This window comes from Lithobates pipiens, unplaced genomic scaffold (genome assembly GCF_037356315.1).
Source record: "Lithobates pipiens isolate NorthernLeopardFrog02 unplaced genomic scaffold, aLitPip1_a1.2 Scaffold_16, whole genome shotgun sequence".
NCBI lineage: Eukaryota > Metazoa > Chordata > Amphibia > Anura > Ranidae > Lithobates > Lithobates pipiens.
In genome coordinates, this window is record NW_027507748.1 from 468,236,878 (window position 1) to 468,256,696 (window position 19,819).

The window sequence follows — 19,819 nt, forward strand, 5'->3', positions numbered from 1 at the left end:
ATTTGCCAGAGCTTGCACAGTATGCAGTTTAGCTACTGGCCTGTCCTACATCCAGCGTTCGTTCAGTGCTGCTGGAGGCTTTGTAACTAGGGATGAGCCGAACACCCCCCGGTTCGGTTCGCACCAGAACTTGCGAACGGCCCCCACGTTCGTTACGAACGTTAGAACCCCATTGAAGTCTATGGGACTCGAACGTTCGAAATGGAAAGTGCTAATTTTAACGGCTAATATGCAAGATACTGTCCTAAAAAGTGTTTGGGGACCTGCCTCCTGCCTCAGGGGACATGGGTCAATGCAAAAAAAAGTTTTAAAAACGGCCGTTTTGGCGGGAGCACTGATTTTAATGACGATTAAAGTGAAAAAAAAAAGTGAAATATTCCTTTAAATATGGAGCCTGGGGGGTGTCTGTAGTATGCCTGTGAAGTGCCACGTGTTTCCCGTGTTTAGAACAGTCCCTGCACCAAATGACATTAAACGGAAATAACACCATTTAAAACTGCTTGCGGTTTTAATGTTATATCTGGTTCCTGCAATATGGTTGAAAATCATTGAGAAAAATGGCATGGATAGCTAGACATGTGCAGAGTAAAATATTTCGTTTCGGAATTTCGTTTTCGTCTGAAAACTTAATTTATTTAGTTACTCCCGAAATTCGTTTTTATTTATTTCGTTTTTCGTTCAAAAATTGCATTCGTCCGAAAATCCACATGAATCACGGTCGAATCTGTCTTTGAAGGCGTATGGTGTCTGTCGAATGTATAAAGAAGATTCGACGGAGCTAGTATATAGCATACTTTAGAACCCTATTAAAGTCTATGGGACTCCAACGTTCAAAATCTAAAGTGCTCATTTTAAAGGCTAATTTGCAAGTTACTGTCCTAAAAAGTGTTTGGGGGCCTGGGTTCTGCCCCAGGGGACATGGATCAATGCAAAAAAAAGTTTTAAAAACGGCCGTTTTTTTGGGAGCAGTGATTTTAATAATGATTAAAGTGAAACAATAAAAGTGTAATATTCCTTTAAATTTCGTAGGGGGGGTTGTCTATAGTATGCCTGTGAAGGGGCGCATGTTTCCCGTGCTTAGAATTGTCCCTGCACAAAGTGTCATTTATGCAGGAAAAAAAGTCCTTTAAAATCACTCGCAGCTAATTTGAATTGTCGGCTCCGTAATACAGAGAACACTCATTGAAAGTCATTGATAAAAAAATAAATAAATAAATAAAAAAAAAAAGCGTGGGGGTCCCCCGAATTCAATTACCAGGCCCTTCAGGTCTGGTATGGATATTAAGGGGAACCCTGCCTCAAATTTAAGAAAAAAATTGACGTGGGGTTCCCCCTAAATATCCATAACCAGACCCTTCAGGTCTGGTATGGATATTAAGGGGAACCCCGAGTCAAATTTAAAAAAAAATTGACGTGGGGTTCCCCCTAAAAATCCATACCAGACCCTTTATCCGAGCACGCAACCTGGCAGGCCGCAGGAAAAGAGGGGGGGACGAGAGAGCGGCCCCCCCTCCCTCCTGAACCGTACCAGGCCACATGCCCTCAACATTAAGAGGATGCTTTGGGGGTCTGTGACCCCTCAAAGCACCTTGTCCCCATGTTGATGAAGACAAGGGCCTCATCCCCACAACCCTGGCCGGTGGTTGTGGAGGTCTGCGGGCGGGGGGCTTATCAGAATCTGGAAGCCCCCTTTAACAAGGGGACCCCCAGATCCCGCCCCCCCCCCCCTGTTTGAAATGGTAAGGGGGTACAAAAGTACCCCTACCATTTCACAAAGAAAGTGTAAAAAATGGTTAAATAAAACAAACACACTTTTGAAAAATTCCTTTATTAAAAATAAAAAAAATAAAAAAAAGATTCCAGCGGCGGTAATCCACTCTTGCTATCCAGCGACGGACGGTCATCTCTCCAGCGATGTCTCATCTCATCCAGCGCAGCGATCCATCCTTCTGTCTCCGTGGAGGAGACACTGCAAGGATTCCGGCGGATGACGTTTCTTATATACGGAGGGCGGGGCCACCCGTCACCTGACCCCGCCCCCCTCTGACGCAAGGGGATCCCTGTGACGTAGGGGTGACCCGCACCCCTCTGATGTAACACAGGCAGGTTTCCGTTACATCAGAGGGGGCGGGGTCACCCATACGTCACGGGGAACCCTGGGTTTCCCCTTGCGTCAGAGGGGGGAGGGGTCAGGTGACGGGTGGCCCCGCCCTCCGTATATAAGAAACGTCATCCGCCGGAATCCTTGCAGTGTCTCCTCCACGGAGACAGAAGAAGGACGGAGGATTCGCTGCGCTGGATGAGATGAGACATCGCTGGAGAGATGACCGTCCGTCGCTGGATAGCAAGAGTGGATTACCGCCGCTGGAATCTTTTTTTTTATTTTTTTATTTTTAATAAAGGAATTTTTCAAAAGTGTGTTTGTTTTATTTAACCATTTTTTACACTTTCTTTGTGAAATGGTAGGGGTACTTTTGTACCCCCTTACCATTTCAAACAGGGGGGGGGGGCGGGATCTGGGGGTCCCCTTGTTAAAGGGGGCTTCCAGATTCTGATAAGCCCCCCGCCCGCAGACCTCCACAACCACCGGCCAGGGTTGTGGGGATGAGGCCCTTGTCTTCATCAACATGGGGACAAGGTGCTTTGAGGGGTCACAGACCCCCAAAGCATCCTCCCAATGTTGAGGGCATGTGGCCTGGTACGGTTCAGGAGGGAGGGGGGGCCGCTCTCTCGTCCCCCCTCTTTTCCTGCGGCCTGCCAGGTTGCGTGCTCGGATAAAGGGTCTGGTATGGATTTTTAGGGGGAACCCCACGTCAATTTTTTTTTTAATTTGACGCGGGGTTCCCCTTAATATCCATACCAGACCTGAAGGGTCTGGTTATGGATATTTAGGGGGAACCCCATGTCAAATTTTTTCTTAAATTTGAGGCAGGGTTCCCCTTAATATCCATACCAGACCTGAAGGGCCTGGTAATTGAATTTGGGGGACCCCCACGCTTTTTTTTTTATTTATTTATTTATTTTTTTTATCAATGACTTTCAATGAGTGTTCTCTGTATTACGGGAGCCGACAATTCATTATAGCTGCGAGTGATTTTAAAGGACTTTTTTTCCTGCATAAATGACACTTTGTGCAGGGACAATTCTAAGCACGGGAAACATGCGCCCCTTCACAGGCATACTATAGACAACCCCCCCCTACGAAATTTAAAGGAATATTACACTTTTATTGTTTCACTTTAATCATTATTAAAATCCCTGCTCCCGAAAAAACGGCCGTTTTTAAAACTTTTTTTTGCATTGATCCATGTCCCCTGGGGCAGGACCCGGGTCCCCAAACACTTTTTAGGACAGTATCTTGCAGAATCTTTTCTCTCTGTCAAATCTTTTTTCTCTGTCGAATATTTTCTCTATATAATCTTGGACTAATAGAGGTAAGGTTAGGCACATTCGAACACAGGTTCTATAGACACAGATTGTTGTCAGAGTCATGTCGAATCTCATATTCTATATCGAACTGTTGTAACAATGAAAACGAAAATAAAGCATTTATTTATGTTGGATCTTTCGTTTTTCGGATTTTGTGCTTTCGTTATCGTTTGTCAAAACAAAAACGAAAATAGCTGAAATTCGGACGAAAATGCATTCGGACGAAAACGAATGCACATGTCTATGGGTAGCCCTCCCTGCCCATTACCAGCCTATTTGGGTCTTGTACGTATATTAAGGGGAACCCTGTACCCATATTAAAAAAAGGAAATGTGTGTGGCCCCCAGGCCCTATATACTCAGAACAGCAGTATACAGGCGGTGCAAACAAGACAGGGACTGTGTAGGTTTGTTGTGTTAAGTTGAATCTGTTTGTAATTTTCAACTGGTACATTTTTAAAGTGTAGCTCCAGTCAAAAAAACGATTTTTAAGCTTTTTGGAAAACATAGGGAAGGGTCATCACCCCTGTATAATTTGTTTTGCCATCCGTCTTTTTTCATCTCACTTGCTGCTGTCTTCTTGCGTTTGCAAGTAGGAGATGTTTGTAAGTTGGATGTTTGAAAGTAGGGGCCTGCCCTATATTATAGCGGTATGTACTGGGTACATAGCATGCAGACAGCACGCACTATCTCCTAACACTACTGACTGCAAGCTCTATTATTAACCACTTGACCACTGGGCACTTAAACACCCTTAATAACCAGACCAATTTTCAGCTTTTGGTGCTCTCACATTTTGAATGACAATTACTCAGTCATGCAACACTGGACCTATATGCAATGTTTGTCCTTTTTTTCACACAAATAGAGCTTTCTTTTGGTGGTATTTAATCACCTCTCAGTTTTTTATTTTGTGTGCTATAAAAGAAAAAAGACCGGAAATTCGGCGAAAAAATGAATTTTTCTTTGTTTCTGTTATAAAATTTAGCAGATTAGTAATTTTTTCTTCATAAATTTTTTTTTACTGGTTACATGTTTTGAGTTGCAGAGGAGGTCTAGGACTAGAATTATTGCTCTCGCTCTAACGTTCTCTGCGATACCTCACATGTGTGGTTTGAACACCGTTTTCATATGTGGGTGGGGCTTACGCATGCGTTCGCTTCTGCATGAGAGCACATGGGGACATGGGCGCTTACATTTTTTTTTTTTTTTTATTGTTCATTTTACTTTATTTATTTTAGTTTGACATTTTTTTCCCCAAAAATATATTTTTGATCACTTTTATTCCTATTACAAGGAATGTAAACATCCCTTGTAATAGGAATATGGGGTGACAGGTCCTCTTTACAGTGAAATCTGGGGGTCAATATGACCCCACATCTCACCTCTAGGCTGGGAAGCCTGAAATAAAAAATAAAAAAAAGATTCTGGCTTTGATCGTACTGGCGAGTTGGTAGAAGCACCGGAGGGCGGTGAGGGGTGGGGGGCGTCTATGGCTGGGTATTTCAGGGTATCACCGAGTATGCCTGGGTATCTCCGAGTATGGCTGGGTATGGCAATTTATGGCAGGGTATTACAGAGTATTGGCGGGGTATTGGCGGGGTACTACAGAGTAATAGCAGGGTACTGCAGAGTAATGGCAGGGTACTACAGAGTAATGGCAGGGTACTGCAGAGTATTGGGGGGTACTCCAGAGTAATGGCAGGGTACTGCAGAGTAATGGCAGGGTACTGCACTGCAGAGTAATGGCGGGGTACTGCAGAGTAATGGCAGGGTACTGCACTGCAGAGTAATGGCGGGGTACTGCAGAGTAATGGCAGGTACTGCAGAGTAATGGGGGTTACTGCAGAGTAATGGGGGGTACTGCAGAGTAATGGCAGGGTACTGCAGAGTAATGGCAGGGTACTGCAGAGTAATGGCAGGGTAATGCAGAGTAATGGCAGGGTAATGCAGAGTAATGGGGGTTACTGCAGAGTAATGGGGGGTACTGCAGAGTAATGGCAGGGTACTGCAGAGTAATGGGAGGGTACTGCAGAGTAATGGGGGGTACTGCAGAGTAATGGCAGGGTACTGCAGAGTAATGGCAGGGTACTGCAGAGTAATGGGGGGTACTGCAGAGTAATGGCAGGGTACTGCAGAGTATGCACTGGTTTTGCAGAGTATTGGCAGGGAATTGAGGGGTTAAATTCGGTGAGCAGCGATGTGGGCACTGCAGATGCAGCCCACATCGCTGCTGACACCGATCTCTTTCCCCTCCGCTGTACCGATCGGTACAGAGAGGGGAGGGAGGAACCGGCGTCATAACATGACGCCGGTTTGTTTACAAGTGATCACTCCGTCATTTGATGGAGCGATCACGTGGTAAACGGCCGCGACGAGCCGTGATCTGTGATGCGCCGGGTCCACTGGACCCGGCGGTCACGGATGCTCTCGAGTGCGCGCCCCGGGGGGCGCGCGAGAGCAGAATTCTCGGGAGGCCGTTAATTAACGGCCTCTCAGAGTTAAACAACCGCCCTGAAGCCGTTAATCGGCAATGGGCGGTTGTTAAGTGGTTAAAGATAGATCACTAGCTAGCTATATATAGGTGAGGTGAATATAGTGTAGTGGTGTATACTGCGATCAGGGCACAGACAATAACCACTACACAACAGCAAGATAGGAAATCAGCCAAAAACGATCGGTGTGTACTGTGTTGAAGGTACACAGAACACCCACTGCTTCAGATGCCAACACACTACACGAGGCCGCCTCAAAGGCGGCCTTATATAGTGTGGGGCGTGCACTACACAGCCTGAGCTATGATTGGCCACAGGCAGGATGCCTGTGGCCAATTATGGCTCTCCTCGGTGCTGGCGCTGCGATTGGCCAAGCATGCGGGGTCACAGTGCATGCTTGGCCAATCATGAGCCAGCAATGCACTGCGCCATCGCAGTGCATTGTGGTCCGTGCGCGCCATACGAATTTTGACGCGAACGGACCAAGAGTTCGGATTTCGCCGAACAGACGAACAGCCAATGTTCGAGTCGAACGTACGTTCGACTCGAACACGAAGCTCATCCCTATTTGTAACTGATAACAGAGTGCGCCTGTCCACTGTCTGGTTGATCGGCTCACCTTCATAAAAATGAATCAGTCTTGGATCACCAGCTACCAAGCACCTGATGCTGATGTAACCGATTAATTTTTTTATGAATGTGAGATCCCTTCAAGACTGCCTATGCTGTTGCTGAGTGACTATCCTATTCCTCCTCAATGTTCATGTTGATAGCTACTAAGAAAATTTTTGGTTCTGGACACCACCACCCTGTTTAACAGGGGCATGTAATTCCAATTGTTGCTGTAACAATTTGCAGCAGGGCTTGTTCCTGTGCTCAACAAGAGTATCTGTGAGGGGTTGCAGTGTTGTGGCACCACCACCACTGCCTAAGGCCCACGTTTTCTGCCCCTGTTTATCAGGGGCATGTAAATAAAATTTTTGATCAAATATTTGAGAGCAGAGCTCATTCCTGCGCTCAACAAGAGTATTTGTGAAGGGTTGCAGTGTTGTGGCACCACCACTGCCTAAGGCCCAATTTCTCTGCCCCTGTTTAACAGGGGTGTGTAATTCCAATTGTTGCTGCAATATTTTGCAGCAGGGATTGTTCCTGCACTCAACAAGAGTATCTGTGAGGGGTTGCAGTGTTGTGGCGGCACCACCAGTGGCTAAGGCCCAATTTGTCTGCCCCTGTTTAACAGGGGCATGTAATTACAAATTTTGATCAAATATTTAAGAGCAGAGCTCGTTCCTGCACTCAGCAAGAGTATCTGTGAGGTGTTGCAATGTTGTGGCACCGCCACCACTGCCTAAGGTGCTTTTTTTGTTTGAGCGATATCGATCTATGAAGGATTAAAAGCAATGAAGGTTTGAAAGCAATCCACCACACTTGAAGATCATCAGAGACTACACACCTGATCATTTGGGTATCCTTGTCTTTTTGTGTTTTATCTTACAAATGAGTGGTATTTGACTTTTTTTCCCAGTATCTCCAGAAATCTACAAGCATTTTGGAAGAACAGCAATTTAGTGTGGTTCTTTTTTTAATTTGGGTGCGGGGTTCCCCTTAATATCCATACAAGACCCAAAGGGCCTGGTAATGGGCTGGTGGGGGGGGGGGGGGTACCCATGCCATTTGTCTCACTGATTTTCATCCATATTGCTGGGACCCAACATTACATTAAAACCTCAAGCAGTTTTAAATTACTTTTATTCCTTTAGAAATGTCATTTTGTGCAGGGACTGTTCTAAGCATGGGAAACATGCGCCAATTTACAGGCATACTATTGACACCCCCCAGGTATGATATTTAAAGGAATATTTCACTTTTATTTTTTCACTTAAGCATCATTAAAATCACTGCTCCTGAAAAAATGTTGATGTTTGAAACTTTTTTTTCCATTGATACATGTCCCCTGGGGCAGAACCCGGACCCCCAAACCCTTTTTTATAACAATTACTTGCATATTAGCCTTTAAAATGTGCACTTTTGATTTATCACGTTCGAGTCACATAGACTTTAACGGTGTTCGAATGTTCAAGCAAACGTTTGGTCCGTTCACATGTTCTGGATGTGAACCAAACTGGGGAGTGTACGGCCCATCCTACTCACTACTTTACATTGTAGCAACGTGTAATTTCTTCAGTGTTGTCACATGAAAAGATATAATAAAATATTTACAAAAATGTGAGATACTGTAACCTTCAGTTTTTATGAGACCCAGACATAATGGCTGCACAGCTTTACATCAATGTTACATACCTATGCCTTGCATATATTGAATTGGTTTTTATACAGATATTGATGTCTTGTCAGGTACCCAAAGAAACATCTACAGACATCTTACTATCCTTTTTTTTGTTAAGAGAAGACAGTGAAGCTTTTAATCAGAATAGAAACCCACAATCAACCTGAGCAATTGTGATGCTGTATTTCATATCACAAAGGCAACATAACAGACCTGCTTTGTGCCGCACAACATAAAATAATATTTTCTCAGAATAATTTTGTAGATTTTTATTAAATTGCATGTTTCGTTTTATTGGCATTCTCTGATACTTCCTTTAATAAACACAGAATGAATAAGATTACTGCAGTGAATATTATATCTTACACAATTTGGCCTGTGTCCCAGACACAGGTCAATAAAGTCTATCAATGCCTTTGTCAAACCTTATGTATCTTCATTTGATTTTGACTTGTTAGTTAATGGAATCAGGTATTTGTCAGCAATAAAACACATATCACTCTTGTACACTATTTATATTTATTTCCATTAACACAAGGTTAACAATGTGTAATGTGTTGTTTTTTTATATTTAGCTTAGAAGTTATGATATTTTTGCAAGAGATATAGTTCTTGAATATGATAAATACTGCATACAGTAGGCTTCTCTTAATAGCAGTTTTCTCTATTAAAATAGGATAGTTTCATAATTTGGAACTTAAAGAACTTTCTTCACCAATATTTGTTGTTTATGTTTTTTTTTTTGTTCACTCTGTGAGGTTGATTTACTAAAAAATGAATAGGCTATTTACTTTGCAAGGGAATTTTCATGTTGCAAGGAAAGTTTCCTTGCACGTGTATGGGTATTCTTTGCAAAGTGAATTTTCCTACATTCAGGCTAAAGCTAAAGGGAATGCCTTTGCAAAGTGAACTATCTATTTGACTTAAAACAACCCCTGTATGTCCCTTCTGCAAAAGAAATCACTTCTTCACCTGTCTGCTAGAAATATTTTTGTAACAGTACATGGCTTGTGGTGTATGCCAGTAAGATTAAGGATGATTAGATAAGTGCCTGGACAATGTTGCTCCAGCACACGTGAGTGGTAGTTACATTATCATCTGTTTCCAAAGGCTAAAGAAAGAAGAATCTGGTCTGTTAGAAATGGAGGACATGAAAGAGATGAAAAGCACAGATCTTGCATCGCTGGAGGAGGGTAATCTACAGCAAGTGTTCCTGCGGACCTGCAGCAGCCCAGTTTCATTTAAACTGGTGGAGATTATCAGACAATAACTAGGTAACACAATTATTTTTAGCATGGCCATAGATAATTATAATCCCAGTTCTTAGCAAATTCCTAGGAGGCAGTAAAAAATGATTTAACAGTTGGAGGTACCCATCAAACAGGAAGATTTTACAGTTTATTGGAAAATCCCACTGCAAGTGGAACCAAAGGAGGAAAAGATCACAGCACAATCCACAACCGATTCTGCTGTTCATGTGACTGCTGTTAAAGAATGAGCACCTGTTTATTCATCATTTTTTGGGGAGATATCAGTGCAGCCTGTGTGATAGGCTTCACTTAGCAGTCAAATCGGAATGTTAAATAGCCTATAAAACAATCAACAGTAATTACATATTGTCATTGCTTTAACTTGATAAAGATGTACACTAACATGTTTGTTATGTGCTATTGTGTTTTGCAATTAAATTAAAGCCCAACTACAGGTTCAAATTTTCGAACTCCCTCTGCGCTCCCACCTCACCACAACAACTCTGGAAACCAAAGGCTACCTAGAACCTTCAGGGCCCCGGTGCAAGAAACCATGAAGGGCCCCTCTGACCCCCCTCCATCCTCCTAGAACCCTGCCTCCCACATGCCCACTGGGCACTCATCCAACTGGCTCTGTGACTGCTGTGTCCTTCACATCTGATCACAGAAAAAATCCAATCACAATGCCCTTTTATGACGTGATCAGCTGATCACATTTAAACAGAATTGTCAGTTATCAGTAGTCCTTTCCTCCCACGTTGTGTCTGTGTGAGGAAAGGAGAGCCATTAATCCGTAAGACTGGTAGTACATTGTTTACACTGATAATCAGGGCACTGACCATCAGTGCAGCCCCATCAGTGCAGCCTGTCAGTGCTGCCTATAAGTACCTCCTATATGTGCTCATTAATGCCACCTATCAGTGCCAATCAGTGCAGCTTATCAGTGCCCATCAGTGTCTCCTAAGCAGGATCCTGAGCTGAGAGCATCTCTCTCATACACCAGATCATTCAGGTGCTGACTTTGCACCTCTCGCGGTGAACACACAGGAGGAGAGGGGTGAGAAGAGAAGGAGCAGATCAGCTCTCTCCTCTCCTATCCGTGCAAGGGAGGAGGGAGGGGGAACTGTCAGTGCAGGCCAGTGGTGTTGCTATAGGGGTGAGGCCCGCACTGGGTGACACCCGCCAGAGGGGTGACACTGGGGCCACCGCTAAACACTGTACTGTATTGCTTGTACTGAAGCAGTGCGAGCAGGGCACTCAGCCATGTGGGGGAGGCTGCCTGTAACACTCCTCAGTCAGTCTAATATCCCTGAGTGAGCCAGAGTTGGTTGGCAAAGCTGGGGGTGTGGCCTGGGTCTTCATCTGCAGGCATGAGGCATGCTATGTAAGTTACACTGCACAGTGTCACTACATAGAGTTCTAACCTGCCCTATACCACCTCAGCCTGCCCTGTACCACACCAACCTGCCCTGTGCCACCCCAGCCTGCCCTGTACCACCCCACGTTGACCCATGCCACCCTAACTTGCCCTGTACCACCCCAGCCTGCCCTATACCACTCCAGTCTTCCCTGTGCCACCCCAACCTGCCATATGCCACCCTAACTTGCCCTGTGCCACCCCAACCTGCCCTGTACCACCCTAACTTGCCCTGTGCCACCCCAACCTGCCCTGTACCACCCTAACTTGTCCTATACCACCCCAACCTGCCCTATGCCACCCTAACTTCCCCTAAACTACCCCAACCTGTCCTCTACCACCCCAACCTTCCCTGTGCCACCCTAATATACCTGCACAACCCTAACTTGCCCTACACCACTCCAGCCTGCCCTGTGCCACCCTAACTTGCCCCATACCACTCCAACCTGCCCTATGCCACCCTGACATGCCCTATACCACCCTAATCTGCACTGTACCACCCTAACCTAACATATACCACCTCATTCTGCCCTATACCACCCCAACCTGCCACTATACCACCCTATACTATCTGGTTTGGGGCTGGTTTGGGGTGCCTAGACAGGAGGGGGGTGACACCATGTTTTACCACACCAGGTGACACCAACCATAGTTACGCTACTGGTGCAGACTCTGGGTTGTATGAGAGACACACTCTCCGCTCAGAGCCTTGCGGTTCTACCAAAAGAGCGGCACGAATGCCCATTATTCAATCCAAAATACCGCAGACATCATGTGAACAAAGAATTACTGTGGAGGGTTATTGCACAGAGATTGCTGTGGGGGCAGTGCTGAAGAGTTAATACAGTTATCTATAAAAGTCATTGTTCTGTTTCACTTACAAATACATTACAAAAGAAGGGCTCTACAGCCATATAAATTATGTTATTAAAATTAAATTGCTCATTTTTGCATTTGAGCCAGTGTTTAATGTTAGCATTGCAAAAAAGATTACCCTTGACATCTACTCTAGAAACATATTTAACTGTAAACTGTTATTCTTGATTTTTTTTTTCACAAGTCCAATTAACAATAGTATCTGCTAGTAGATCTAGGTATGTCTTTTAAAATACAGTCTTGCCTCCATCTGTGATCTAGGTACCAGGTTAATTTGTTTCTACAGATGGCTATATTTATTTGTATCCATTAAAAATATATCAAAAGATACAGGAATTTTTAAACATCTGATCTGTTCCTGATCAGTGATTGCATTTGAGGATCTGAGGCAAGTTTGATACATGTTTGCTGACTGGTTTACGATCCTTTAGGGCCGGTTCACACTGCGGGCGATGCGAGGCGACACCGACTTGCCTCGCCGCGACCTGCCGCGACCTCAGCGGCGATTTGCAAATGACTTCTGTATAGAAGTCAATGCAAGTCGCCCCGAGGTCGCCCAGAAGTAGTACAGGAACCTTTTTTCTGAGTCGGAGCGACTCGAGTCGCTCCTCTCAGAACGGTTCCATTGTACAGAACGGGGGCGACTTGTCAGATTGCGGCGAGGCAAGTCGTGTCCCCTCGCCCGCAGTGTGAACCGGCCCTTAGCTATTAACATGCTTTGTGCAGTCTGTTACTCTGTAAGACATTAGCAATAATTATAGAATATCATCAACATGTAGTTAGTATGAGCTATTTCAGAACACACTTCAGAATAAAACATAATTTGTACAAAAGGTTCAATAATTTTTACCTCCCATATAGATCCACATGGCCTCTTTCAAAGATACCACCTTCCCTCTATATACTCTCAGAAGGGTAAGATGTAGTCCTCATGGTGAAGCTTCATAAAATTCCACGGATTCAACCTGTCATCAGGTTTTTTTCTAAAAAGAAATAAACAGATGATGTTGCAGCAGTAGTAGCATTATGTACTAAGTGTTAAATCGCAGGCAAAGGGTACTACCTAAGACCCCATTCACACCTGAGCGTTTTGTAGCTTGACGCCTGAAGCTACAAAACGCTGGAGGGGAAAAAATCCATTATTCTCAATGGAGATGGTTCACATCTCCGCTCCAAGTCGCCTGAAGCCCTACGCCTGAAGCTCAAACAAGTTCCGCACCCTTTTTTGTCGCGCGAATCGGGCTGATTTGGGCGTTTTTCTTCTTTTAACATTGGTGACCTTTTGCCCTGCACAAACTTGCGGCAAAGCGCGGTAAAAAACGCTGCGAATCGCGGTAAAGAAACGCCGCAAATCGCGGTAAAAAATGCTGCAAAAAACGCTTGAAAACGCTACGCTCAGGTGTGAATGCAGCCTGAGCTGCATTCACACCTGAGCGTAGCGTTTTCAAGCGTTTTCAAGCGTTTTTTACCTCAATTTGTCACGGTATCATACGTGCACTCGCAGACAACATGCACTCACAATCCACAGGTACACACAATACACAGGTACTAACGATCCACACACTACTCAAACTCTCAGGTACTCACACTACACAGATACTTTTACCCCTGTTATAACCTCCTGTTTTCAACTCTTGTTTTTAACTCACCACTTAGTCCAGTTCCACTTGGTCTAATTTCCAGCAAGCAAAAAAGTGGCAAGCTCAAAGATGAGCGGGCTAAAAATGATTTCTTTAAAGAAAGTTATATAGGCCTCAAGCACCTGTGACCAATTTAACCATTCCCCATAATTAGTAGGCTGAAGGAAGGAAAGAAAAAAAAAAGTTTGTCTAAAAAGTGACAGAGGGTGTTAAAAAAGCTGCAAGGAAAAATAAAACAAAAAACTAAAAATGCAACACAGCAATCACCAGCAGTCAAAAGCAAACCTTGTTTACATTCTCCACTCAAGGTTCCCACTGTTCAGCTTCCAACCAGCAAGTCTGGCCAAGGACACATAGGACACATGAATTGCCAGAGGACCTGTACATAGTAGCACTGCACCTTAAAGCCACAATGGGCGAATGGAGTGCATAACCATTATACAGATATGACTAAGGAACCACCTCAGCTTGATAGCGTCTCTAACATGAAAGTTCAGGTAGTCCATCCAAAGTCATCCAATATGGATAAAGTATTGGTGAGACTCAAATAAGAGTATGAATCGCTGTAGGCTCCTTAAGTCTATAACAATATAAGAAAAGCCACTCTGGGATTGTATAGTTTTCCATCAACATCTATAAACACAGAGCACTGGAAATGGTATAATGGAACCAGACAACCGGAACCAGTGTGGATGTACCTTGCAGTAGCAAGCAGACTGTTAGGCCTCCCATGTGCTGGTGCAGCCAATGTTGTACTTGGGTCCCAAGAGCTGTCCGTACCTTGCTGCACTGCAGATGAACCAGTCTACCAATGCTAGGGGTCAGGATTACTCATGGTCCTGCTGTAACGGTCTTGCGGTTCCAATTTAGATCACAGTACTGAGTATCCAGGCTCTGAATGCCTTGACAGATGATGTAAAGTTGGTGATGGTGAGCAATATGCAGTCTGCAGGTGGACGCAGTAGTCCCATTGATAAGCAGTGTGTGAGGCTGTGTTGCTGAGAGGGCAACCCTTGTGGCTAAGTGCAGTGAACTCCTGGGAGTGGTACAGGAAGTGCAGTGCCCAAAGAAGCATGTTTTGCCAGTGTTTTTCTTTGAAAATGTATGTAGTGTATGGACACCTTAAAGCGGTTGTAAACTGCTGGTGTTTTTTTTTTTTTCGTACCTGCAAGCTAAAGTAATGCATTGCATACTAGAAAATTATGTGAAACTTACCTGAAAACCAACCCCTCCAGCAATGTGATGTCATCACTGGAGGCAGCATCTATATTCACTCATCTTTCTTCCTGGTCCCCATACTCTAGCTGTGTGACTGGCTGGAGCAGCTATGACGTCACTCCCATTCATGCACAGAGAACCATCATTTACATCACAGGATTCTGAAGGAACAGCATGGGTGGCTGTTTCTTCATAGCACATGCACAAATGACACCATCAACTGCATATATAGTAAATATCTCCTAAATTTTGCATGTTTAGGAGATATTTACAGTACCTATAGGTAAGCCTTATTATAGACTTACCTATAGGTACAAACTATGCATAGGACTTTACTTCCTCTTTAAGCTTTCTGGAGGATGTATTTTGTCAATGCTTGGTAACACTGTTCTGGGCATTAAACTAATCACAGGAATTCAATCGTTTGCAAGGAGTTGGTAGCCAAGTACAGGATCGGTCAATAACATCTCCACACCTGGACTAAATTCTAAAACCCACTGTCAGATTATTCTCAGTGTGTGAAAAAGCTCAATGTAGATGGCTCAGAGGGCCACAAGGGCAGCTTCAAAAGCCCATAACCATGGGATATTTGAAGTGATACAGTGTATGATATATATTATTATTATATATTACTTACCTTTAACCTAAGAAAGTAAATTGTTAACAGTTCCAAATGAAAAATTTAACAGTTATGTGAGACAGGCAAATGAGTCACATAATATGCTTTTTTTAATGGTGCACCATTTGTAACAGCTAAAGTGCATCTATAGTCCAAGAATTTTTTTTTTTGTTTTTGGATAGAGTAGGGAATTGTTAGAACCCTTGTTAGGTTTTACTGCTATCTGGAGCTGTGTTAGAGAAATTTTCCTGTATTTTCTGTTTCGGAGACAACCTTTTCCCAGGTGAAAAATTAGGGAAAATCTTCAACAGTCAAAAAGGCATTATTAAAAAAAGCTGTTACAGAATTCTCCTACTTAAAGTAAGTTACTAAAGTAAGCATTCCTCTTTGGGTGATCAATGTACATTACAAGGATTCTAACAATCTTTGTAGCATACTCTTTTGTTATCCTGGAGAAATAAGTCTTTGTGTCCATGTGCTCATTGGATCTGTATGGGGGTGTTTTTTCTATTATCAATCAAATGCTGCACCTACAGGGCTCTAATGAGGAAAGTGGCAAGACCTGCATCCCTGTAGATATGATTTCCCTTTGGGAGTATTTTACCAAAAAGGACATGTTTGTTGCAGGGGATGCTCAAAATCTGATTTGTATCTTAGTGCAGATTTCTGGGAAAATCCGTAAGCAAACCATTCAAGTAGGAAATTACATTTTCAGCTGACATTCTGTATTGCATAAATGCATTGCATTTTACAGAAAATTACAGCGCTGTAAATTGAAAAGGAAAGGTAATTTTTAATAACATGACTTGAATCGCAATCGTATACACTATATTATTATTTTTTTATTTGCTAATATTTTACATCCACAAAAGTGGAGTTTCTTTTGGAACGTTTCTTTCACTTCATATCTGGTGGAAAGATTGTTCTTGGAAGAAATGAGTAAGGAGAAATCTAATAGAGTTATAGACATCAATAAATGTAGGCAGGATTCCTTACCTTTTCTTACTCTATCCCAGGGGTCTCCAAACTATGGCCCTCCAGTTATTCAAAAACTACAATTAGCCATGTTTGTGAATGTCAGAGTTTTACAATGCCTCATGGGATGTGTACTCCCACAACATCTGGAGGCACGTAGTTTGGAGATCCCTGCTCTATCCAATGCAAAAATATAACATTTGACTATAGATACACTATAGATAAGCATTTAAAGATATATGCAAAAATTTGAAATTATTTAAAAATTTAAATTTTTACCTTACCAAGATCAGAACATGTTGGTAAATGTTATGCAGTTCTAAACTAAAGAAAAAGGGGATTTACCAATCTCTAATGGATTATAGTTTTCAATACATAAATGGTAGTCTTTTTCCTTGTTTTACATTGCCAGTTTGTCAACTGATAGGTAAATTCTAATTTTACCTACGCACATTACCTACTGTGTATTGTATGCTGCATAACTAAATGAATTCACATGCTCCAGGAACTGGTCCAGCTATTATAACACATTTAAGGTGTGAGAGAATGAAACATGATAACCCAAGAGCTCCCACTGAGACATAGATTAGAATGGTCCTGAACACTTATTAAATCCCTAGTTCAGGTTTTAACATTTCATGCAAATACCATGTACATTGTTCTTTATCCCCAAACAAACCTTTCTGTTCCAGATTTTTCTCATAATCTCTTTAGAGCCAAATTATTTTACAAGCAATGCAATGTTCAATAATATTTAATCACTCCCTAAAGATGTTTAACACCTCATAAAGATGTCATGAAGCCCTTTTAATTTCCTGGCACAATTCTGCCCATCTAGTCTCATAATAACAATAAGCCTAAATAATAATTGTACTTGATTTAAAGCCAGAATTCTCACCAACCACTTCCTATATTTAGCATGCACTGTAATTTCAAATGATCACAACAATAAATTGCAGTTTTGCTAAAGCTCCTACACAATGGGTTTTTCATTTACATATTTTCATTTTAACTTCTCGTTTATGTTCATTCTCTCTGATTCATAGTGAAACATTTATGCGCTATTATTTATACTTTTACTTTTCAAGATTTTAAAGAAGTAAAAAACTGAAAAATGCCTTGAGGTCTATGGTTTGCTGCAGCACCTTGCCTTTTCTGAAACTTCTGCTTTACCACTGCAACCAATTACAGATTTATAAGGAAAAGAGGCACTTACTGGCTGACTCTGCATGAGCAGTCAATTGGTGCTATTACTTCACACAGTACCCACCCTTCATTGAGGAAAAGAAGTTGACTAGCCAAAGAGGACAGATATATTTTAAGAATGTAGGTCTTATTTATGTTATGGAAAGAGTAAGGGGAGAAATACACCCTAACACCTTTCAAGACATCTTTCTTTCAAAGTAGTTTTTATTGATTTTAGAAAAATACACAATACAAAAAGTTTTGAAAAATAGTTTAAGGCATATTGCTTAATCCAAAAGAATATCTGGTGCAATCGAGCATTTACAATGTAAGTATAGTACATGTATAACAAAATGAGTTAGACAATAGGATAAGTGTGATAACATAATCCAAAAAAGCTTATATAAATCAACAACAGTGAGACAAACATCAACATTTCAATGGTAACGGTCACTGCAAGGAATAGGACTAACATGTGGTCTAGATGGTGTACAAGGTACCCATTATGTTTACAATTACAGCCCATAGCTTGAGGAGATCAAACAGCCCCAGTGAGGGAAAACTCCAACTCAGCCCTTCTTAAAATTCCTCCAAAGATCCCAGCATTTATGAAATACAGCAGAGTTCCCATCTCTGTATGCCAGCAGGCGTTCATATTCACAAATCTCAATTTAATGATTTGAGACTTCTCTCAAGCTAGGTGGTGAAGGGGATTTCCAGTTTCTAAAAAGTATTACCCTAGCAGCAAAGTATATGAATAGTCATAGGTCCCAGGATCAGTGGGAAGTTCTCTATATTTAAACCTATATTGTTCCAAAGTAATCTTATGAGCAAAATTTGTAACTTCAAAAATAAAGTATGATACCTTCTTCCAATATTTACACAGATGGATACATGACCAAAACATGTAAATAAGGGTGTCTACCTGGCCACACCCTCTCCAAAAGAGATTCTCCCTCCAACGAATATGGTGTTCTATACCACCTAAGGTGAATCTTTAGGGCTATTCCCCAATGAGCAGAACATTTTGTAAATACGTAATTGTTTTTAATGGCTTTTTGTCACAGATGCTCTGTATGGGAAATCTAAAGTTCTGCTCCCCACGTCTGGATAGGGGGAAATTTGGATAAAGCCATTTTAGAATGGAGGGAATTGTAAAACTGAGAAATCCCTTTAATTTTAGATTTTGAGTTATTCCAAAGGGTCAAATAGGATCAAACAGTTTCAGGTAAGGTGAGTACAGTTACAGAATATTGCGAGAAGTAAAATGCCAATTTGGCATACATTAGGAAATCTGATGGTGATAAGGAGAATGGCTTCATTAATCTCTCAAATGTGAGCAGTTTCCTCTCCTCAAGAATATCAGATATTGGCAAAATGTATTTTTCTTTCTATTAAATGAAGGATGTATCAGGTATAAGAAATGTAGGAGCTTCCAATGGGATAGTTATTGTGACCTGTCTACCCCCTTATCTCCCATTTACAATAGTAATCCCAGGCTTTTAGGACTGCTGTTATGATCGGGCGAGTACCTAGGCACTATTTAGGGCATTGTTTAGTAATAAAGTTACCAACTAGGATCAAGGAACTAAATTCAAAAGATTGTTCTACATTGCTCAAGTGCTTTCTCTCTGAATTAGGGAACCAAAACTTGACCTGGTCTAACAACACATAATAATATCTAAGATCAGTCAGGCCCAACCCTCCTATCATTCTGTGTTTCATCATAGTAGAATAGAAGCACCTGGCTTTGTTGTCAGATCATATGAATTTTGAAATAATTTTCTTCATATTGCGAAAAAATTCAGAAGGAATAGCAATAGGCAAAGTTCTAAAATAGTAAAGAATTTTTGTTAATATCATCATCTTAAATACCACAATTTTGCCAGACTATGAAAGGTAGATTTTTTTTAGTTTGTCTAGTTCCTACTGCACATTTACAATAAGGCGTTCAAAGTTAAATTTATATAAATTAGAAAAGGGGGCAGTTAGTGTAATTCCCAAATATTGCAAACAATCCTTTGTCTATGGGTATGTAAGCATATATTTCAAAGTAGATTGTATGTTGTGATTTATACTTATGCCCAAGATAATTAGTTTGGTTTTGTTGATTTTATAATATGATATCTCATTAAAAGACTAACTGTCAGGGAAGGCATGCCAATCGATCATACATATGCACATTTGCAGACCAGCAACTGGCCAGGGAGATGTACATGAATGTGGGAATAGGCTCACGCAAATGCATGAGCGCATGCATGCTCACGCATCCAGTCATGCCTGTCGCTAATGCTGGTACGGCTGTCACTAATGCTGGCACCAAACATACTATTCAAACAGGCTACAGTATTGGCTCATTGCTGTTTGGTCTAAAGTTTCTGTGTGTTTGATTCCTGATTCCTGTGTTTGACCTCTGATCCTAACTCGAC